The sequence below is a fragment of the Schistocerca serialis genome, chromosome 1 (assembly GCF_023864345.2).
Source record: "Schistocerca serialis cubense isolate TAMUIC-IGC-003099 chromosome 1, iqSchSeri2.2, whole genome shotgun sequence".
In the NCBI taxonomy this organism is placed as follows: Eukaryota; Metazoa; Arthropoda; class Insecta; order Orthoptera; family Acrididae; genus Schistocerca; species Schistocerca serialis.
This window is the reverse complement of record NC_064638.1, coordinates 313622157-313644387: the sequence shown is the minus strand read 5'-3', so window position 1 is coordinate 313644387 and position 22231 is coordinate 313622157. Positions and strand designations below refer to the sequence as shown.

The window sequence follows — 22231 nt, the reverse complement described above, 5'->3', positions numbered from 1 at the left end:
CTGATTTGACGTAAGACCAGAACTTCCTAGGATTTTCTGTCAAGTCGGTACATAGAATTTTACTTTCAAATTCACTGAACGCTTCACGCAGAGCCCTTCTTACGCTAACTTTGACATCGTTTAGCTTCTGTTTGTCTGAGAGGTTTTGGCTGCGTTTACACTTGGATTGAAGCTCTCTTTGCTTTCGCAGTAGTTTCCTAACTTTGTTGTTGAACCACGGTGGGGTTTTCCCGTCCCTCACAGTTTTACTTAGCACGTACCTGTCTAAAACGCATTTTACGATTGCCTTGAACTTTTTCCATAAACACTCAACATTGTCAGTGTCGGAACAGAAATTTTCGTTTTGATCTGTTAGGAAGTCTGAAATCTGCCTTCTATTACTCTTGCTAAACAGATAAACCTTCCTCCCATTTTTTACATTCCTATCAACTTCCATACTCAGGGATGCTGCAACAGCCTTATGATCACTGATTCCCTGTTCTGCACTTGCAGAGTCGAAAAGTTCTGGTCTGTTTGTTATCAATAGGTCCAAGATGTTATCTCCACGAGTCGGTTCTCTGTTTAATTGCTCGAGGTAATTTTCGGATAGTGCACTCAGTATAATGTCACACGATTCTCTGTCCCTACCACCCGTCCTAAACATCTGAGTGTCCCAGTCTATATCTGGCAAATTGAAATCTCCACCTAAGACTATAACATGCTGAGAAAATTTATGTGAAATGTATTCCAAATTTTCTCTCAGTTGTTCTGCCACTAATGCTGCTGAGTCGGGAGGTCGGTAAAAGGAGCCAACTATTAACCTAGCTCGGTTGTTGAGTGTAACCTCCACCCATAATAATTCACAGGAACTATCCACTTCTACTTCACTACAGGATAAACTGCTACTAACAGCGACAAACACGCCACCACCGGTCGCATGCAATCTATCCGTTCTAAATACCGTCTGTGCCTTTGTAAAAATTTCGGCAGAATTTATCTCTGGCTTCAGCCAGCTTTCTGTACCTATAACGATTTCAGCTTCGGTGCTTTCTATCAGCGCTTGAAGTTCTGGTACTTTACCAATGCAGCTTCGACAGTTTACAGTTACAATACCGATTGCTGTTTGGCCCCCGCATGTCCTGACTTTGACCCGCACCCTTTGAGACTGCTGCCCTTTCTGTACTTGCCCGAGGCCATCTAACCTAAAAAACCGCCCAGTCCACGCCACACAACCCCTGCTACCCGTGTAGCCGCTTGCTGCGTGTAGTGGACTCCTGACCTATCCAGCGGAACCCGAAACCCCACCACCCTATGGCGCAAGTCGAGGAATCTGCAGTCCACACGGTCGCAGAACCGTCTCAGCCTCTGATTCAGACCCTCCACTCGGCTCTGTACCAAAGGTCCGCAGTCAGTCCTGTCGAAGATGCTGCAGATGGTGAGCTCTGCTTTCATCCCGCTAGCGAGACTGGCAGTCTTCACCAAATCAGATAGCCGCCAGAAGCCAGAGAGGATTTCCTCCGATCCATAGCGACACACATCATTGGTGCCGACATGAGCGACCACCTGCACATGGGTGCACCCTGTACCCTTCATGGCATCCAGAAGGACCCTTTTCACATCTGGAATGACTCCCCCCGGTATGCACACGGAGTGCACATTGGTTTTCTTCCCCTCTCTTGCTGCCATATCCCTAAGGGGCCCCATTACGCGCCTGAAGTTGGAGCTCCCAACTACCTGTAAGCCCACCCTCTGCGACTGCCCGGATCTTGCAGACTAGGGGGCAACCTCTGGAACAGGACAAGCAGCCATCTCTGGCCGAAGATCAGTATCAGCCAGAGACAGAGCCTGAAACCGGTTTGCCAGACAAACTGGAGAGGCCTTCCATTCATCCCTCCGGAATGACTTTCGCCCCCTGCCACACCTCGAGACGACCTCCCACTCTACCACAGGTAAGGGATCAGCCTCAATGTGGGCAGTATCCCGGGCAGCCACAGTCGTAGTCCGATCGGGGGATGCGTGAGACGAGCTGGCCGTCCCCGACAAACCCCCATCCGGACCCCCACAGTGATGCCCATTGGCAACAGCCTCAAGCTGCATGACCGAAGCAAACACTGCCTGAAGCTGGGAGCGAAGGGATGCCAACTCAGCCTGCATCCGAATACAGCAGATGCAGTCCCTGTCCATGCTAAAAACTGTGTAGTGTAGTGAGCAGCAGGAATCCTGGCCTCCATCAAATTTTCATTCGTCGCTTCGGTCCGCATATATACATCAAAGTTGGTAAGCGTTTATGAGGTTCATTTTTAGCAGCAGTACGAGTGCGATATGAAACTTCCTGCTGAAGATAACATCAAGTAAGATGGTCCAAAACATACACACTGCACAGTATAATATTCGACTTTTCGCGCTACGGTCGCAGGTTCGAATCCTGCCTCGGGTATGGATGTCTGTGATGACCTTAGGTTAGTTAGGTTTACGTAGTTCTAAGTTCTAGGGGACTGATAACCTCAGAGATTAAGTCCCATAGTGCTCAGAGCCATTTGAACCATTTTTCTACTTTTCGCGATTAAAGGTTTATGAAGCAGCTCATATTAGACAGAACACGGTACAATTTAGAATGAATAATTAACAATGAGAAAGCTTTGTACAAAATTGGAGCTGTGCTTCATGATGATTGAACAAGAATCGAACTTAGTGATTAAAATTCTTCTGGGTATTATGCCGCGTCATTGCAGAAAACTAACAACAGTAGTAAACTAAAACCGACGTTTCAGCCGAATTCCAACGGCCTTCCTCAGGGCACGACAGGTTTTGCATGGGGATAGGTGCTTCTATTTATTACAGACTATCGATGTCTGACGTCACTGTTGTAAAACTTTTAATTGGCCCTCTAATATGATTGGCTAGTCATGACGTAAGGTAATATGGAAAGAAAGAGGCTATTCGTGGATGTCCATATCGTCAACGATTGATAGCTGTCCACCAATCAGCGTTCGGTTTCTGGTCGGAAAGTTTTCCTCCTGGTGTGCGCGGAAGTGGACTGACAGTTGCTCTACAGCTGTTTGTGCAGATACGTCCGTGTCCCGTGTTGCTTCTGCCCCGCGACCGCTCGCGGCCCGTTGAACTGGGATGGCCGGCAGCCAGGACGCCGGGAGTTTGTAGCCATCTTCTCTGTTGATGTTGTCAGGCTGTTTAATAATTTCGATCGCCTCCCGTATTTTGTGTTCTCGCATCCATGATTCTTTCGCCAGTACTCGGGCCTCCTGGAACCTGACAGGTTGTCCACAGTCACGGTGGTTTTCCGCTAACGCCGATTTGTTATGTTGTTGTAATCGTACATAGCGTTCGTGTTCCGCTACTCGTAAGCTGACAGGTCTCCCTGTTTCTCCTATGTAGGCAGCTCCGCACTCACACCGTAGTTCGTAAACACCTGCAGTGTTAAGAATGTTGACTACATCCTTGGTGGACCCTATCATTTCGTGGATCCTGTGATTTTAACGAATCCATACTGATTTCTTGTGGCACAAGGGAAGATACTTGTTTCGTGGTTAATGTTCATTAAATGTCTTCGATTTCCGGGTTTCAATTGAGGCTTTATACTGTGATATAATGAAGGAGTTGCTCCAGATAACCTGCTGCATCCCATGAGATCAATGGTTTTGAACATCACTTTGTTGTGGCCATAGGCTTATAATTCTACCAATATACAGGAATATCGCCTTCGACTAACAGTGAAGCAGATTCTCACAGTATTTAGACTAGACTACTTCAGCAGGCCTTGACGGAAAGTCTTGATTTAAAATTATAAACTATGAACGTGGAGATGTAGTTTCTCAATGTGTTTAGACAAATCAAAACGACATACAGACAGCTGATGGACATCTCTCTGATTCGTTACTGTGGATGTGACGTGCGTTCATTGCTTCACGTCAGAGACGAATTGGATATGAAACTACGAAATTCTTCTATGAAATCCGATAGTTCATCGATTTCACTTGTTGGAGATGTTATGCTCAGTGTTTTCTCAGAAGAAAAATGCGGTCTTCTAATTTCTTACCAGGCAAAGGCTTAAGAAATAACTGAACCGGCGAATACTAGGTAATTTTTTGCATCAGTCAGTGTAAAGGAGCACGTACAGAAAAAAGATGTGTATTTCTCGAATATTTTGTTAGCACCAGTCGTTTACAATGACACTGACAGTTTCCCAGTTGCTGCAGTGTGGGCTGTATACGTCGCAGGACGCTAAAACATCGTAAGTATGTTTATTAAACGGCACACTTGCGGATTGTACTGGAAAAATAGTAGTTCCACTTACTGGCGCGAGGTGAAAATAAGACAGCGTAAGGAAAATGAGAAATGTTTGCTGTTTTGACGTCATTATGCTGTTTGTCTATCTACGACACGTGTTGATTCACTTTGCGAAGAGACTGTTGTTGTAAAGTGCTCAGAAGGTTGAAGATTTCTGTACAACGCGAAATTTTTATTGAGAAGAAAAACCACGCACTGCTGGTAACATTGTTTTGTCACAACGGTAGCAATAGTACCGCTGCATTTCCGGAATATCGCTGACAGAAAGAGCTGCGAAGAGGATAAGGTCAAGAAACAGGATAAGGTCAAGAAATTTGGAGAAATAGATGAATTAGGTAGCGCAGTAGGGAGGCGGAGGCAGCTCATTCCAGCACATGCGTCAAATTCTGCAGCCAATGCTTGAGTTGTGTCAGGGGGATTGTCTTTCCCATGGTCAATAGTTGAAAAGATTTCGAGGCGCAAGGTTCAGAATGTGCACCAAACAAAGCTCCAGAATAGGCAATAACGCCGTGACTTTGCCCTTCGCTGTTTTGGACGCATGGAAGTGGATGACATATGGCTGGGGAATATTCTTTGGATGAACGAGGCGCATTTTACTCTGCACGCTGCCGTGAATGCACAGAACTGTCTCATAGGGAGTCTACTACGCCAAATGTTGTGCAGGAACATCCAATGCACTCAGCTTTTGTTACAGTGTGGTGTGATTTCACAAGCTCCTTCATTGTCGGTCCGTCTTTCTTCTAGGAGATGACACCTAAAAAAAATGGTTCAAATGGCTCTGAGCACTATGAGACTCAACTTCTGAGGTCATCAGTTCCTTAGAACTTAGAACTACTTAAACGTAACTAAACTAAGGACATCACACACATCCATGGCCGAGGCAGGATTCGAACCTGCGACCGTAGCGGTCTTGCGGTTCCAGACTGTAGCGCCTAGAACCGCGCGGCCACTCCGGCCGGCAGATGACACCTCGCGGGCCTGTTGGGTGCATAGTGACATCGTAACGTTATAAGGACCTCCTTGTGCAACACGTGGATCCAGTTTTGCAGGAATGTAACTTTGCCATCACTAATATTTTCACGCAAGATGGGGCGATACCACATGTCGTTTGTTAGGTGAAAGATTTGCTTTGAGAAATCTTCGGTAACGACCGCATTATCTCTAGCAATTTCACGATATGTAACCTTTCAGATCCCATGACCTAAATCCATGTGACTTCTAGTTGTGGGACTACCTGAAAGATCGTATCTACCGAGGATGTGTCCGGTCTCTTCCTGATCTGCAGGGTAGCATACGACGACATAACGGTATGATTACACCGGGTATGCTGCGAGAAACTGCCAACCATGGCGTGTTACGGATGCAGCCTGTTGCTGAGCTGTGAGACTATACTGAATACATATTGTAACTTATGATCATATACTAATAAATGTGTCAGAACCCCATTATTATGATTTTGATCGTCCCTCCCCTTTTCCTGCAATCATACCACATTCTGACTGCTTACAGCGCCATATTGTTATCTGGTGGCAGAAAGTGGAATTATTATTTTTTCAGCATACTTTGTGAGTACGCCAGTTAATGAACATACCTACAATGTTTTAGTCCTGCGTACTACAGCATTCGCAGCACTGTCAGTTTCATTATCAACACCCTGTACTTGGAGGAACATACACACATTAAAAACTGAAACACACATTACTAATGTTCCACAAAAATTCTTACTTTGTATTTTGTTGTGATCCGGCTTTCAGTTTTCTAGACGATCGCCAGAGAGCTTACGACTGAAAAGACAGCCCACACAATATCGAAGAGAGATTCTTGCTTTACAGATACTGTTATTTGCAAAAATATGTGACGACTGGAAGATTATGCATCTATACGAAACACTTGAATTGCAAACTGTCATCTGACATGGATACAAAACAAGAAATTCTATGTAATAATGCACTGAATGTTTTACACTCTAAAGATGTGAATATAAATCTATAAACCTAATGACTGACAGATCTATACATATTGTACTACACAAGTTATACAGGGATTAGTTAACGTCTCTAAACTGTTCACAAACTGATAAACTGCCTTAAGCGTATTGAAATACACACAATGAAATTATGCACGTTGTATTAAAAAATTTATATTAAATGTAATTAAAAAGTCGAAACAACACACCAAGTGACTACTGGCAGAGATTACCATAGTATCTCATGAAAAATACGGAGATTGACGAATGCGATATGATGAGTAGGAAAGGGGGGGGGGGGGAGCACAGAGGAGGAAGGAGACAATGCAGTGTAGGAAGTGGGACATACATAATTTAAAACAAGCGTATCATCTTACGGCGAGGACGATGTTTACTGGCTGCTTCGACTTCAGCAAGGAATGAGTCGGGATTCTATGACTAGTGTTTATTCATAGCTCGAATTTCCTGTAATGTTAGTTTTCTGCTTTTACTTGCTACGATAAACATCGCATTTCATACCATAACACTGTCATTCATTCTGATGCAGCAAAAGTGCTCAGCAGAAGTGGAATCATTCTTTTCTAGTCTCCAACTTCTCTCATGTTCAGTCTAGTAGCTACATAAAACTGTACTTGCTCACAATATGGTGGGGATTCATATCCAAAATCTAAGTAGCGATTACTTTCCCTTAGCGGAAGACACTCTGTGCCGATGAAACGAGATGAGCTGAAACTGCGTGGAGCACCGGCTTTCCGCGACGATCGGGGCTTCTTGAAGTTGCCGGTCGTTGTTCTCACTAAGCAGGCCTCCAACCAGGTCTCATTCTTCGTGTCAGTTGGTAAGAGTGCTGACCGTCAGCTGCAGCATCCGTGTTGAAATCCCGGTGCAACACACATTTTTCATTTGTCTGATTCCATCATATCAGAAACATTTTTAATCTGATGTTGCATAAAATCTGCTTTCGATGTTTCAAAAACAATGATCTGTAGACAGATAACTGGGATAGTACCTAACCCAAAAATGTCCTCCACCTATTGGGAATGTAATAGAATCGCTCTAAGTTCGGCACAACTGTCAGCCAAAGTAACCTCACAGATATTCGTGTGCGTTCCTGTAGTTCAGTAATGTGCAAAGTGGTCCAGTGATTAAGGCAGGAGAGCTAAAGTGTGACGATCGGTATTGTTCCGTGTCTTTGTCCTACTCGAACTCGTGCTCCAACTCCAATATCTTTGTCCTCGATAAGATGTAAAAACGCTGATCTTCCTTCTTCCTTCAAAAGTCTGTGGGTATTATTTTCTGTAACGGCGAATACTAACACTTAACGCGATAGTTACAGCGACTGAGAAACCTCAATAGATTTGGTGTATAGCATCTGGTGGTTAATTCACAGCATCGGTCCTCCCTGTTTTACTTCAAATTTTCATATTCTACGTTCTTTCCTTCTGTGAGTTCGGCGAGTTACCCGTAAAGTTACAAGAATTCAGAAGATTTTCTAACGACCATTCATCACTATCTCCATATGACAGCTAAATCTCTCAAAACATGTTCCGATCCATCCATCCATCCGCGTTTTCCTGAGCCCCTTCAAGCTTAATCGTCCTTAGACTGTATGCCGTGGTTAGCTTTGGGCAATGATGGTGTTCCATTGGTTGCATGTGTTGACACAACCTTGGCTACAAAATAACAAAGGGTTTAGAGCTGAACATTCCACCGATATCAAGGAAGATTTCACTCACCCGAGTATCATCATAACGCGATGCCTCAACACTATTAACTTGCTTCCATCGCAGGGTGCTCCTCTTCATATGGTTATAAGGCGAGTAAAGACATTCTGAAATATATCTACAACTGATAAAACATGTCCGGTGTACTTTTACAGAGGACTAGAGCACGACGCTTGCTGATGTTTTTATTAACTGATGCGCTGAAAGATATACGAGCCTCGTCGTTAAGTCAGACTCGGACCGCAATTTCACAGTGAGCTCGTGGAATGCTATCGACTGGGGTGACTGCAAATAAATTGTAACGTCAAGTGTTATTACGCCCCATTAATTGCTGCTCGTTATCGAATACGTAACTCTTGGTATCCCTTATAGTAATAGTGATGCACGTTAGCTGAGGTGTAGGTGGCTATCGAAGGGGGGGGGGGGGATGGGTTGGTTCGTTTTGCTGAACATGCAGAGCACTCTGCACAGTGATTAGTACAGCGATAACAGAGCCCTCTAGGAAGCTGTTCATCCTCCAGACGACGTCTGTAAATCATTGAAACACACACCATATATTTAAACGCAAACAAGGAGCACCCACTGATTATTAAGCGATATTCTCTTAGCGATACTTCAGGCAATTCATATTTTATAATTCGTTTGCGAGCCTTTGTGATAAGGGCCGAGTAAAGAAGCTGTCATAAGTGGTTCGAGCGTAAATTACAGAGCACTATAACGAGGTTCCTGTATTTCGTTAACGTCGTTTTTAACGTTGTTTCCTACAGTCCCGTTTTACTTCATTTATTTTGTCAGAGTGCCACGTACAGCCTCCATCGAAACAAATGGAGACGTAACATTGGCTCCGAGACTCAGTATAACCATTTTGTTAGTTAACATGTTATTTAGCTTCTCTAACGTCGTAGCATGGAGAAGTGATATACTTTTGGAGAATTTAATTACATACAATAGTGTATGCTGGAGAATCATGACGATCCATATCCCGTGTTTATCTCAACAAAGAAGCATCAATGTTTTCTGGATAACCGTGAGGAAACATACCCCATATTCGACGAGCGGCTTAAGTAATAGAACCCAGCACATTGTCCTCGATGGTGAGTGTTCATGGAGGTGAGGGTATCATCTGGAGTGCCCCAGGGAAGTGTGGTAGGTCCGCTGTTGTTTTCTATCTACATAAATGATCTTTTGGACAGGGTGGATAGCAATGTGCGGCTGTTTGCTGATGATGCTGTGGTGTACGGGAAGGTGTAGTAATTGAGTGACTGTAGGAGAATACAAGATGACTTGGACAGGATTTGTGATTGGTGTAAAGAATGGCAGCTAACTCTAAATATAGATAAATATAAATTAATGCAGATGAATAGGAAAAAGAATCCCGGAATGTTTGAATACTCCATTAGTAGTGTAGCGCTTGACACAGTCACGTCGATTACATATTTGGGCGTAACATTGCAGAGCGATATGAAGTGGGACAAGCAAGTAATGGCAATTGTAGGGAAGGCGGATAGTCGTCTTCGGTTCATTGGTAGAATTTTGGGAAGATGTGGTTCATCTGTAAAGGAGACCGCTTATAAAACATTAATACGACCTATTCTTGAGTGCTGCTCGAGCGTTTGGGATCCCTATCAGGTCGGATTGAGGGAGGACATAGAAGCAATTCATAGGCGGGCTGCTAGATTTGTTACTGGTAGGTTTTATCATCACGCGACTGTTACGGAAATGCTTCAGGAACTCGGGTGGGAGTCTCTGGAGGAAAGTAGGAGTTCTTTTCGTGAATCGCTAATGAGGAAATTTAGAGAACCAGCATTTGAGGCTGACTGCAGTACAATTTTACTGCCGCCAACTTATATTTCGCGGAAAGACCACAAAGATAAGATAAGAGAGATTAGGGCTCGTACAGAGGCATATGTGCAGTCATTTTCTCCTCTCGTTGTGTTTCGGAGTGGAACAGGGAGAGAAGATGCTAGTTGTGGTACGAGGTACCCTCCGCCACGCACCGTATGGTACATTGCGGAGTATGTATGTAGATGTAGATGAAAATGTAGATGCGAACTTCCATCCCAAAGACGCAGTGGTAGTCCTCGTGCAACCGGCGTTCTTGGATAGCGTCCTGTTCAAACACTTCATGTTGATGTTTCGGAATATTGTGCAATACAAGTTGGCTTTAAGACAGCCCCGATTTAGACGTTTGTCCTCAGTATGTAATAACTGAGTTTGTAAGTTGTGTCTACTCGACATTGCAATCGAAAGTACACTTTAAGGGGAGAGAAAAAAAAGGCGCACCGCAAAGGATTTATCGGAATGGGACGTGAACGGGTAAACGTTATGTACAGACAAGCAAATGATTACAATTTCAGAAAAATTTTACGTTTGATTCAAGAGAATGAGCTTCACAATTTGACAAATCAACAACGCGTCGGTCCACCTATGGCCCTTATGCTAGTCGTTATTCGGCTTGGCACTGATAAAGTTGTCTCATGTACTCCTGAGTGATATTGTGCCAAAATTTGTCCGACTGGCGCAGCAGATACGATAAATCACGTCACTTAAGACACGATACCATCTTTAGCATATTCGAGGCACATGTTAAATAGCGTCTGATACCAACACGTTATGGTGGTTGTGTTGCGGACGTTCAATTACAGTTATGGTTGCTATTTGCGGATTGCAGAATTTTCAGAGAATTTAACTAATGGAAAAAAGTAGACGAAAGTGCACTGACATAAAAACGAATTACGTCCGAAAAAGTCGATTTTTCTCTAAAAAACTGTTGTCTGCCAGGTAAGAAATTTCCTTCTGGTCCTATTACTTTGCTCATTTGACTTGTTTGTGAGTATAAAGCGCGAACAAAAGTGTGATTTTAGCTCCTATGGTGGAGAGCGTGCTTCGGCCTTTGTGGCAAATGTAATAGTTGAGCGTGTTACTGTGTATCGGCTTGACCAATGGACAAAACGTCCGATATGAGCGCATTTGAATACGGTCCAATCGTGAGTGTCTGACGCATAGGGTATTTCATTTCGTGCAGGCGCTGGACGTTTGGCCGCCCCAAGTGCTGCCGCTCCTATGGTACACGGCGAGTACCTCGATTAGAAAGGGATCGACTGCTGTGGTCGTCGAGGTGTTGTTGACCGAGGTGGCTATCGACTGTCACACGGTGTACAGGCGGATAAGTGTTTCTGGGAGTAGTAAATTGCTCACAAATGTCGGCCAACAACAATCTATGTGTAGTCATATCATCCAAGCCTACCTCATCGCCATGTTGCACGGAAATCATAATTCGTTTTAGTAACGCACGTAACATTTAGGAGAGATTTTAAGAGAGCTGCTACTGAAAATATTGCTTTGATAATGAACTGTCGAAAAGGAGAATTGAAGCATATGAGATGTGTTTCTGTAAAGGGATGTTGAAAAGTAGGTGGACAGGAACTGAGTGTGTTCCACTTAGAATTAGCGAAGAAAGCAGTATGCAGAAAACAGTAACAACAATTTAGGAGACGATGATAAAAATTTGATAAGACATCAAGGAACAGCTTTCATAGTACTAGAGGGAGCTGTAAAAACTGTAGGGGAAGACAGACTGAAATACAACCGTCAAATAACTGAGGACGTTGAGTGCGTTTGCTAATCTGAGATGAGAATGTTGGCACAAGAAAGGAATTGTCCGACGGCCATATACAATCAGTCGTATTTAATGCACGATGGGATAGAACGTCATGATGGATTAATATTGTTCGCTGGTCGGTGCTTTATTTGGCTATTCACAGCCAACAGAAACTCTAAAAATAATTGATGTTTTAAGTTATTTTATAATTAATATTAACATTGTAATATATTAATATGTCACAGTGTTAAGTCATTGCATCACTTTACATTTAAATGCGGTACTTGTTGTTGACTTCTTCGGTTATCTCAGCGACCCCTATTCGTAGAACCCTTGGAATGCAAGTAATGTAATGTGTAATAGCGGAAGCACAGTGTATGACAGAAACAGCGAAGCACCCGGCAAGGGAGGAGGAAACGAAATAAAACTTCACTGTTTGAGAAGATATGTGATGTCATTTCATTGATTACAAAATCGATTCAAATTTGCAAGGAACTTGGCCGTACGATCCCACATACCAGTATGACGTTGTACCTCCTTGGGCGTGGATGTACTCACCGATTCGTTTGGGAAGGGTGTTGTAAAGTCGTTTTATCCTCTCATGCGGCAGGCTGGCTCGCCAGTGTTGTACCTGGTTCTTGATACCTGGATCCTGTCACTGGATTACCTCAACAACGCGCAAACAGTTCGCAGACACATATACTGTGAAAAAATGGCGCTACGATAAATGAGACGTGACACATGGGGACGCAGGATGTCCGTGATCACTACCCGCCGTGATCTGAAGTCATAGCCGCAGCGTGGTGCCAGAAGTAACACTGGCGTGCCTCTCCAAAACACTGAAGGAATGGGACCTTTGCGCACGTCGTAACCATAATCGCTGACGGCGGTCATTCGTGGCTGTGCAGAATCACGGTTCATCACTGAGCACAGTGCGACGGCATTCATCAGCAATCCAAGCTTCCTTGCCACGGCACCATTCCAAACGCAGCCGTTTGTTTTGTGGTGTTAATTGTGGTCTGTGTGTGTGGAACGGCAATTCACTAGTCTGACCGCTGCTAGCCACGACCAATGGTGCAGTGCCACACATAATGTTGTGGGGAGTCCGTTACCTTTTCTAGGGCGGCAGGCGCAGCTCCCTTTTGGTGTTTAGACCTGGTCCACCGGTACCTTGACGAAGGGTACACCTGCCCTTGTAACGTACTTTATAAAAAGAGAAGAGAATGATGACGATTACGTTGAATAAATGTCTGAACTGTGGAATGGATACAGAACTCGAACTGTCATGTGGCTTGTTGTAACTGAAAGTGGTTTGCTTACTCTGTGTTACTGTTAGCAAAACTTTACACGAATCGATTGGGAATGGCAACTCCCAATACCAATAAAGAAATCCAGTCACTGTAAAATACATTCAGCCGCCCAAGCACCGAATCCTAAGGCCCTTTTCAACTAATAAGTTTCGTCCCTGTGCACATAACAAATAAATTAAATTGTCTTGCCTCTAGAGCAGCAACGGAGTAGCGCGATGTATTCTGGTCTCTCATAAAAAATATGAATATGCTAACTACAGGCTCAGCAGTGTGCAATGCTAGCCAGAATACTTGCACTTGAAATTCTTTTGGATCTTAAACGAGAACATTTAAGTAAATCCAGCTTCTTTAAAAAAAATATATGACCTGGACTGGGAGGCGGTACTGATTGTGGTGAATTACTAACACTCAGTTTTTTATCAAAAGTATATTGCAAGATTGAAGATTAGATGGGTAGATCACATAACTAATGAGGAGGTATTGAATAGAATTGGGGAGAATAGAAATTGGTGGCACAACTAGACTAGAAGAAGGCATCGACTGGTAGGACATGTTCAGAGGCATCAAGGAGTCACCAATTTAGTATTTGAGGGCAGCGTGGAGGGTAAAAATCGTAGAGGGAGACCAAGAGATGAATACACTAAGCAGATTCAGAAGGATGTAGGTTGCAGTAGGTACTGGGAGATGAAGAAGCTTGCACAGGATAGAGTAGCAAGGAGAGCTGCATTAATCCAGACTCTGGACTGAAGGCCACAACAAAAACATATTGCAAGTTAAGACGGTCTTTTCAAAAACACCTGACAATTGAAGCTACATTACTCACAATTGATTCACAAACAATGACATTTAAACACCAAGTATTATCTAACTTCATTAATCCAACATAAATACAAATCATCAAATTACACGTAGTTCTGTTGACAAATCTTAAAAGCACTACAAAAATGAAATATTTAATTAGCCTTTTTATCAAAACCGTTTACGTGCATTCTGGTGTTACTCAACAATTACGAATTATCTGCCAACTCATCTACAGTAACGCGCTGGCTAAAACAGAAATCATAATTATTTAATATTTTTACCTTATTTCCATGAAGGCTTCTGCTTCCATGTTCAACAATATAGACATACCTAAATTACTCGAACTCTTGTTGGCTTCACATAACACACCACAGAAACTGCCTACTCTATCGTCTTTCCCTCACAGGCAGCTACCTACGTCTGTGCACCAAATGGCTCTGAGAACTATGGGACTTAACATCTGAGGTCATCAGTCCCCTAGACTTAGAACTACTTGAACCTAACTAATCTAAGGACATCACACACATCCATGCCCGAGGCAGGATTCGAACCTGCGACCGTAGCAGTCCCGCGGTTCCGGACTGAAGCGCCTAGAACCGCTCGGCCACAGCGGTCGACTATAGTCTGTGCAGCCAGCGCTCTCTTACTCCAACAAAACAGTACAATATCTTTGGCTCTGCGGTCGCGCACAGTCAGCTATCAGTATTATCGAGCCTATCAGAGACAGTCATCGTTTATAGCGTACTAGTTTCATTTTAATTTCTCAATATTCTTATCTTATTCTGGTGCCACATTCTTCATCCTTACGCTTCCACACAGTCCACATTGGACCACTGTCACATACGAATGCCCCAAAAATCTGAGTACTGCACGATTCCACGAGCCGGGCAATTAGGGCCGTTTCAAATACTGTCAGGAGCTGATAACACTGACTCACACGAGTAGACGACATCTCCGCGTCCTTGACAGTGATAACTCAACATCTGACGGTGTTCTCGTTCCTTATAGACGCAACCAGGCCAACTAACTACACAAACAGGAACAGCAGTAATGCTCTCTGGTGACCGTTCTACCTATGTTAGAGATTTACATACTTAACGTTGATGTGCACGTGTAAAAATTTATATCGACATCCGACCTTGTCTTGAGTGTGCTTCACTTTTTTTGTCAGGCAATATGCGGGATGGCCCACTTAAACGTTTCAGCGCAAATATATCTGGAACATAAATAGATATTAAAAAACGACTTTCGCTGGTATGAACGTTAAGACAGCGGATCGTGGAAATATATGAGACATTCTAAAACGTAAGTTTCAACACAAAGTCTTTTTTTTTTCAATTGACTCCCCATATTATTTCGTACGCAATCAATAACATGAAAAAATCACAAAAAGAATGACTTTGGTTGCATCGCAATACGTTAGTTACATGCTGAGGAATTGCAAATTGAAGTTTCCTCTTGAAATAATAGAAACTCGCCGCTGTTGCACATCACGAGATGAAACCGTGCATCCCACGTTGCTCACAATCGCGATGTGATTGACGTACGTAATCACGAATGCCTAAAATAGTAATAGGGTTTCCTGCCACCAATATTGATACGTGCATCTCGGGATGCCCAATAGCTACCTGTTTCGTTTATTTCAAGCGTCAACTTCACATTGCAGCTTCTCGGGATGCGATTGGCATTTTGTGATGCAACCAACGCCATAATTTTTGTGATTCTTCATGTTATTTACAGCGCAAGACATAATACAAGCTGCCCATAAAAAATAAGTTCGTGCTGAAACTGATATTTGCTTACGTTTTGGAATGTCTATTTTCATGAGCCTCTCTGTTATATTCATGCCAGTGAAAGTCATTTTTCAATATATATTGTTGCACCAGAGATATTTGTGCTGAAACGTTTAAGTAGGCCACCCTGTATAATGGATTCAATCTTTTTGCTCTATCTAAAGTCAGGATAAATTCTTCCATCATCGCTTCCGGACGAGAATCCCTGCTATGCTCCTTACGGTGACTTTATAAAAGGGGCCCTGACAGCAAAGAGGAAAAGAGTAACATTTGTGGTTCGTATTATTGACGTCGGTTCGCCTGTACTCTGTTATCGTGGAGAAGTACTAGGCAGGAGAAACAAAATAACCGTGAATTTCTTCCTGGCACCTGAGTAGGAGCACAGTGCGGGTCCGTGGGAGCGACACCAGATACGGCTCTACGGCAGCGGCGGCGCCTCTCCCACGCGTTGGCCAAACCGTAGAACCGTAGAGCCGCGACTGCACTTGCGTTCAGTCAGCCGAAACATGCGGCTTAGCCTCAGCAAACAGAGGGACGCATCGCTGAACCTGGAGTGCTCAGGTGGACGGCGTGACCAGCACACTGACGATGTTTAGTGACTGTGCAGTTGTGAACCAACTTACACGCTTAACTAACTGTAGGGGAAAAAGAACAAATTAAGCGAAATAGTTTCGTTTAACGTATAGAAAATTGCCTAAATGAGGCTAAACTCAATGTAATGCGCAAGAAAACAGAAATTATTAGATGACAATCAATTTGGTTTTAGGAGAAACAGAGGCACCAAAGAGGCATTGAGCTCGACAATGGAATGAACACTCAAGAAAAATCAACGCACTTTTGTAGGGTTTTTGAACCAGGAAAAATCGATCGACAATATAAAATGTTGCAAGATGTTCGAAATTTTGAGAAAAATTTGTGTAAACAACAGGGAGAGACGGATAATATACAATATGGACAAGAAACAAGAAGGAACACTAAGAATTGGTGACCAACAACGATGTGCTCGCATTAAAAAGCAGTTTTTCTCCCGCGTTCACTTTCTCTATCGAAGAAACAATGGCGGAAATAAGAGATCGGTTCAAGAGTGTGATTAAAATCCAGGGAGAAAGGATATCTATGATGAGGTTCGCTGATGACATTACTATCTTCTGTGAAAGAATTATTGAAGCTGATGAGTGGAATGGACAGTTTAAGGAGAATAGAATGTTGACTGACAATACGCCTAAGAAAGACAGAAGTAATGAGGAGTATCAGGGATGACATCAACATCAGAATTGGTGGCCACGAAGTAGACGCTATCTTCGAAGAAAAACGCTACATAACGGACGAAACTGGAAGAAATAAAGTAGCAGGCTAGCGCAGGTAATTGGAAATGACTCACTTCCTTACAGTACTCACTTCCTTACAGTACGCAGGCCTCAGAAATTTCTTCCTCAAAAGGCGACCTGTGTTTGATACTAGTAGACTTGTTTATCCAGGAATCACGGACTGTGGGGAAACGGAAAATGAAGAGACTCGAAACCTTTTTATTTGCTGTACAAGCATGCTGAAAATCAGTAGGCTGATGAGAAATGAGGAGGTTCTACGCAGAACCAGCATGGAGAGTAGCACGTGGGAAACGCTGACAAGTTGAGAGGACATGGGTTAAGACTTAAGGTAAAAACTTCCATTGTGCCACAGGGAGCAGTAGAGGGTAAAAATTTTAAGGAAAGACAAGGATTAAAATGTATCCAACAAATAACTGAGGATTTTGGGTGCACACAGGAGAGTGGTACGTGGTCGAACGCATCAAACCAGTCAGAAGACCGATGACACAGGAAAAAAAACCGGGAAGAGTGAATAGGATTCGCGGAAACTTAATTATGTATATGGATAACTCATTCGTCCCTGGAATCGAGAATATCGACGAGTTTTCGTGTTATCGATGTCGATACAGGCAAGATATACATATACCCATTCCCAAGAAAAAGGGATCCTAACCGAAGGACAGACAGTCGGACAGCGATAAAAATGCTTTTTTTATGTGGTGTATTTAAAAATTAACTGTTTTTGGATTTATTCCTTTACCTGAAAAGAAACACGCGCCATTTTTATGCTTCGCTGCTAGCATGCGGCCGCACACTGCTGCGCTGCCGCTTATAGGAGGTATTCCGGCACTGGATGGAGTGGTCCCTGTCTGCGTATATCAGTCGTCTGAATTCCCTACGACACTATTCGCTCACTCTGTTGCACTCTACGCCTTAACGTTGCCTTAACATTTCCATATAATCCGCAGAAATAGTGTTGGGAGTGTGCTGTTATTTAGACTCTTTATTCACTCTAGCCATTTCCGGTTGCTTCTGGCGCAACTTTCTATTGTGTATGGGCCGTACTGTACGGCATATGATTGTTGTGTACATAGATCCGCGTAGTCAGCGCGTGCACAACTTTCCCACTAGAGCGCGCCCCGCTAAGCACAACTGCGCAGGCGCAGCGCTCGTCCGTCTCTACGAGATGGCGCTGCCATAGAGACGGACCAAATTCTGCTTCCGCCGATCGGCGTATTAATATGTAACGCAGCCAATGAGATTGCTGCTAATGTAGAACCTTTTCTCCTCGCGGATCACACTCGTGCAGTGATACATGAACGCGCGAGGTATTATAACGAGTGTACAGACCTCCGATTAGTCAGTCTGCACCAGTTTGCATTTGTCTGCACCAGTCTGCACGAGTTCTACATTTGTCTGTACCAGTCTATAGTCAAGTTTCAGTCTGCGCCTAATGAGATTACCATATTCCTGTACATAGCCATGAAGATAAATGTATAGACACTTTTGTCAAGTATCAATGATATATGTGAGAATAAGATTAACGGACCAATACCAAAGGAACTTCAGATTGTCAATTGTAAATAGCATCCAGAACCAAGTTAAGTAATTTTTATTCTTGGTATTATTTTAATCAAGTTCTGTTTAGAGTTGGTCACCGTCAATCTGCTACTCTAAGCGTGCAAGTGGCATTTCTGTCGTCTGACCTAACGGCAGACGATAAACACGCCATGATAAGACCACGAGACAAATTGCTGACACTCGCCTACTTCGTTAGAGCGACAAGTCAAATAATCTGATGGTGTGTGTACTGAAGGTCTTACAGTACGCACACCACAATGATTATTGTGATATTTTTATATGTTTTGTTCCATGTTATCTATGGACTAGAGATTTTTTATTTATGCTCTAGCCACGTTACGAAGTTCGGCAGATACTTTATTTATATAAATTGCTCAAAATAATCGCATACCACCATTATTACTTACATAGTTTCTCCCTCTCCTTCTCTGTCTGTCTCTCTCTCTCTCTCTCTCTCTCTCTCTCTCTTTCTTTCTTTCTCTCTCACTCTCTCTTTCTCTCTCAATACTGTTTTGACCGCAGAAACCCGCTACGTACAGCCACCTGTCTAAAGAAGGTAAATGTCAAACTTCACTCTCTGCGCAGATCATTATAACACGTTGTGTCTCGAAACGTTAACGGGACAGTTCCGCTTGTGTACTTTTCAGTTTCACAAGAAACCTCGAAAGGTCATTCCAAGTTCATACCGTACGCCCATTGTCATTTTACTGTAAGAAGGGGTTGTGCCGTTCGAGCTATCGTGACACACAAAACGTTGGCGATTCGCCCTTAGCGGTTGCCCGTGGGCAACATCACCAGCTGAGAACCGATAAGTATCCCGAGAAGAATGCAAAACAAACGTACGTCGCGTATTTGGAGGCGACTGGGAGGGCTGTGCCGCCACAAAACAATACGCGATGGCATAAACTGGTTTACAAAAAAGAAAAAAAAGGTGAAGAAAAATGGTTAAACCACCTGTACCTCTGCAAACATGTATGGACTTAGATTCAAGAGGAGCATGAGACGAAACAAGTTACTTTACTGCGAATAAAAAACGAAACAGTAGCCACAATAAAAGCAGTTAGGAAGTGCACAACTCTCAATATCTGTGGAACCAAAATGTGCTGCTAGATCGATTCACCACGTGCATTATAACACTCTTGGATCGTCCTTAGTACCACTGCCAAACAAGATGGTAGTAACTTCACTAGTGAAGCCTGTCCCACACATCAACGGCGGCTCTATTGACGTGGAATCGCGATTTTCAGCTGGTCTCAATGATTCTCAATCGGGTAATACACCAGCGGACAACACAAGGCAGTCCACTCTACTGATTCCTGCATTTTGGAGGGAGGTGTTCACGGCATGGCGTAGTGTGCTCATTCATTACCGCTTTGAAAGATGAAGGCTTTACAAAATTGTTGCCTGTAGGTCTGGACGGTAGGTCCTGGGATCCTGTCCCCTGTCCCTATCCGTATGTGATACCAGCTCAAAGCATAGCTGAATTCATGGCAATGAATGTCTGAGACGTGCATAGTTATCTGTCCACGTCCTTATTCTTGTACGACAATCATAAAGCGGCAGACAAATACTACACACAGGTTCTATCCCCAGGTGCGGCGTTGCCAACCTCCTCCGCGCACTAAGGTGCTGGTGGCTGTTTACTGTTCTTCGTAACGTGCACCTGTAGGCCAAAGTCAGACATTCTGAAATAGTTTTCGTAGCCTTTCAGCCTGTTATGCTGAAGTACGAGACTTTTCAGACAGCGAGACCATGTGCAGCAACATGTAAACAAACATTGATGAGCCAAATCAATGTGACCACATTCTCAATAGCGAGATGATCTCCCTTTTGATTGGAAGCAAGCAGCGATACTGCGTGGCGGGAATTGGACAAGTCTTTTGTAGTTTCCCCGAGATATGTGGCATGGGTCACACAACTACGATAAACTGCTGACCGGTGGTTCTTGACATCGGATCTGGTACAGACAGCATCTCAGATGTGTTACATAGCGTTCACCTAGGCGAATTCAGTGGTAGTGAAGATATCAACGTGAGGTCTCAATCATGCTCCTCAAACCACTGTAGCACTATTCTGGTCTCATGACAAGAACAGTTATCCTGCTGGACTGGAAGATGGCCATCGCCGTCGGCGAAGGCGTCAAGAGTGAGCGGATACAGATGATGTGCAATAATGTCCACGTATTTCACAGCTATCACAGTACCTTAGACCACTACCATAGGTCCCGTGGAAGTCCTGTCGAATATCTTCCCCCTCCCCCTCTCACCACCCACACCACCCATACCAATCTGCCTCCTTCGTGCAGTACATGTTGCGGATAGTCGTTCGTTTGGATGATCAACGACCTAACATAACGAGAAACGTGATCGTCCTATCTGGTAATACGTTTAAATTGATACAGTGTACAATCTCGACAATCCAGTGCGCACTGCAATCGTAAATTACGTTTTTGTCGGATCAACGTGAGAACACGTAGGGGTCACGTGCTGCAGAGCCCCATATCCATCAGTATGTGGTCAAGCGTGTGCTAATATAAGCCTTGTGCGTGCACTAGCATTGTACTTTGTCATCCGACCTGCCACAAATCTCTGGCTTTCCTGCCTCACAGAGCAAGCAAGCCTCCGATCTCCACGATCTGTGACTTGGAGTGGACTTTGAACACAATGTCGCCTACTCACGGTTTAATTGCTCTTCAACCACTTACTATAGGTGCTCAAGACAGTAGCACCCGCACAGTCAACCAGCTTCATCTTTTCTGAGATGCTCGTTACTAGACGCTGAGCTATAACAATGTGCATACGCCGGTGGATATCCCAATCTGCGGCTTGAACCTTCGCTTTAGGATTCCCCACTTATTTCTGTTCCACTATCGTACTTCCCATACTGCACCACGTGCCCATCTGCGGGTAGCATTGAATCTCGAGGTGGCCCGGTGGTTGTAATGTTTTGGCTAATTAGTTTGTGTCACAACCGAATAACTGTGTGAGCTGAAGTAATTACGAACTCAGAGACGCAAATGATACGTTTACAGTTCTCATTAGAACCAGATTTTTAATTGTCATTGTATTTTGAGCGAGATTTGTAAGGAATGCCACTTACACTAAAAAATGGGGCAAAAAATACCACCGAAATGTGTTACGAGGGAAGTACCCCAGCTAGAACGACTAAAACCGAGTACAAACGCGTTTACAATACGAATCTGTGCCTGTTCTACTACCCATCATTGTTATTTATCTACAAAACTCCACAGTTGTGTACAATCGATGTTCGAAGGATAAGTATCTGAAGACGGGAGAAGAACAAGTCTCTGATGAATTAATACCATGTAACGGAAAGTTATGACAATCATATCCACGAAAGACATAAATGAAGACGTCACTGGCAAAAAACTACACGACGTTCCCTGTAAATAATACAATATATTAACAAATCTAGTGCATACCTGTCCGTATTTCCCAAATTAGTAGATGCTGTGTTGTGCCACGTTGTTCCTATATTCGTCATCAAGATTAAAATGTGGAATATCAATGAAGTAATTAAAACACAACGAAATGAGACGGTACGCACACTTAACTAGGGCAACACGTGGCCGTGCTACATTGTCTTCTTTGTATCTACCCTGCAGTAGATCGACATCAAAATTCACACTGACCACACTATCAAATGATGCGCCCGGAACATCAATATGCCACGCACATATTAACGTAGATCTACACCTCGGTGCAGAAAGTTCTACATCTACATCTACATTTATACTCCGCAAGCCACCCAACGGTGTGTGGCGGAGGGCACTTTACGTGCCACTGTCATTACCTCCCTTTCCTGTTCCAGTCGCGTATGGTTCGCGGGAAGAACGACTGTCTG

At 43.7% G+C, this 22231-nt stretch overlaps 1 protein-coding gene across 2 annotated transcripts in view; it reads left to right on the top strand.

The window, feature by feature from the left end:
- Nucleotides 1-22231, top strand: part of LOC126469658 (leucine zipper putative tumor suppressor 2) — a 1134623-nt gene that overhangs the window by 626007 nt on the left and 486385 nt on the right. The window lies entirely within an intron of this gene.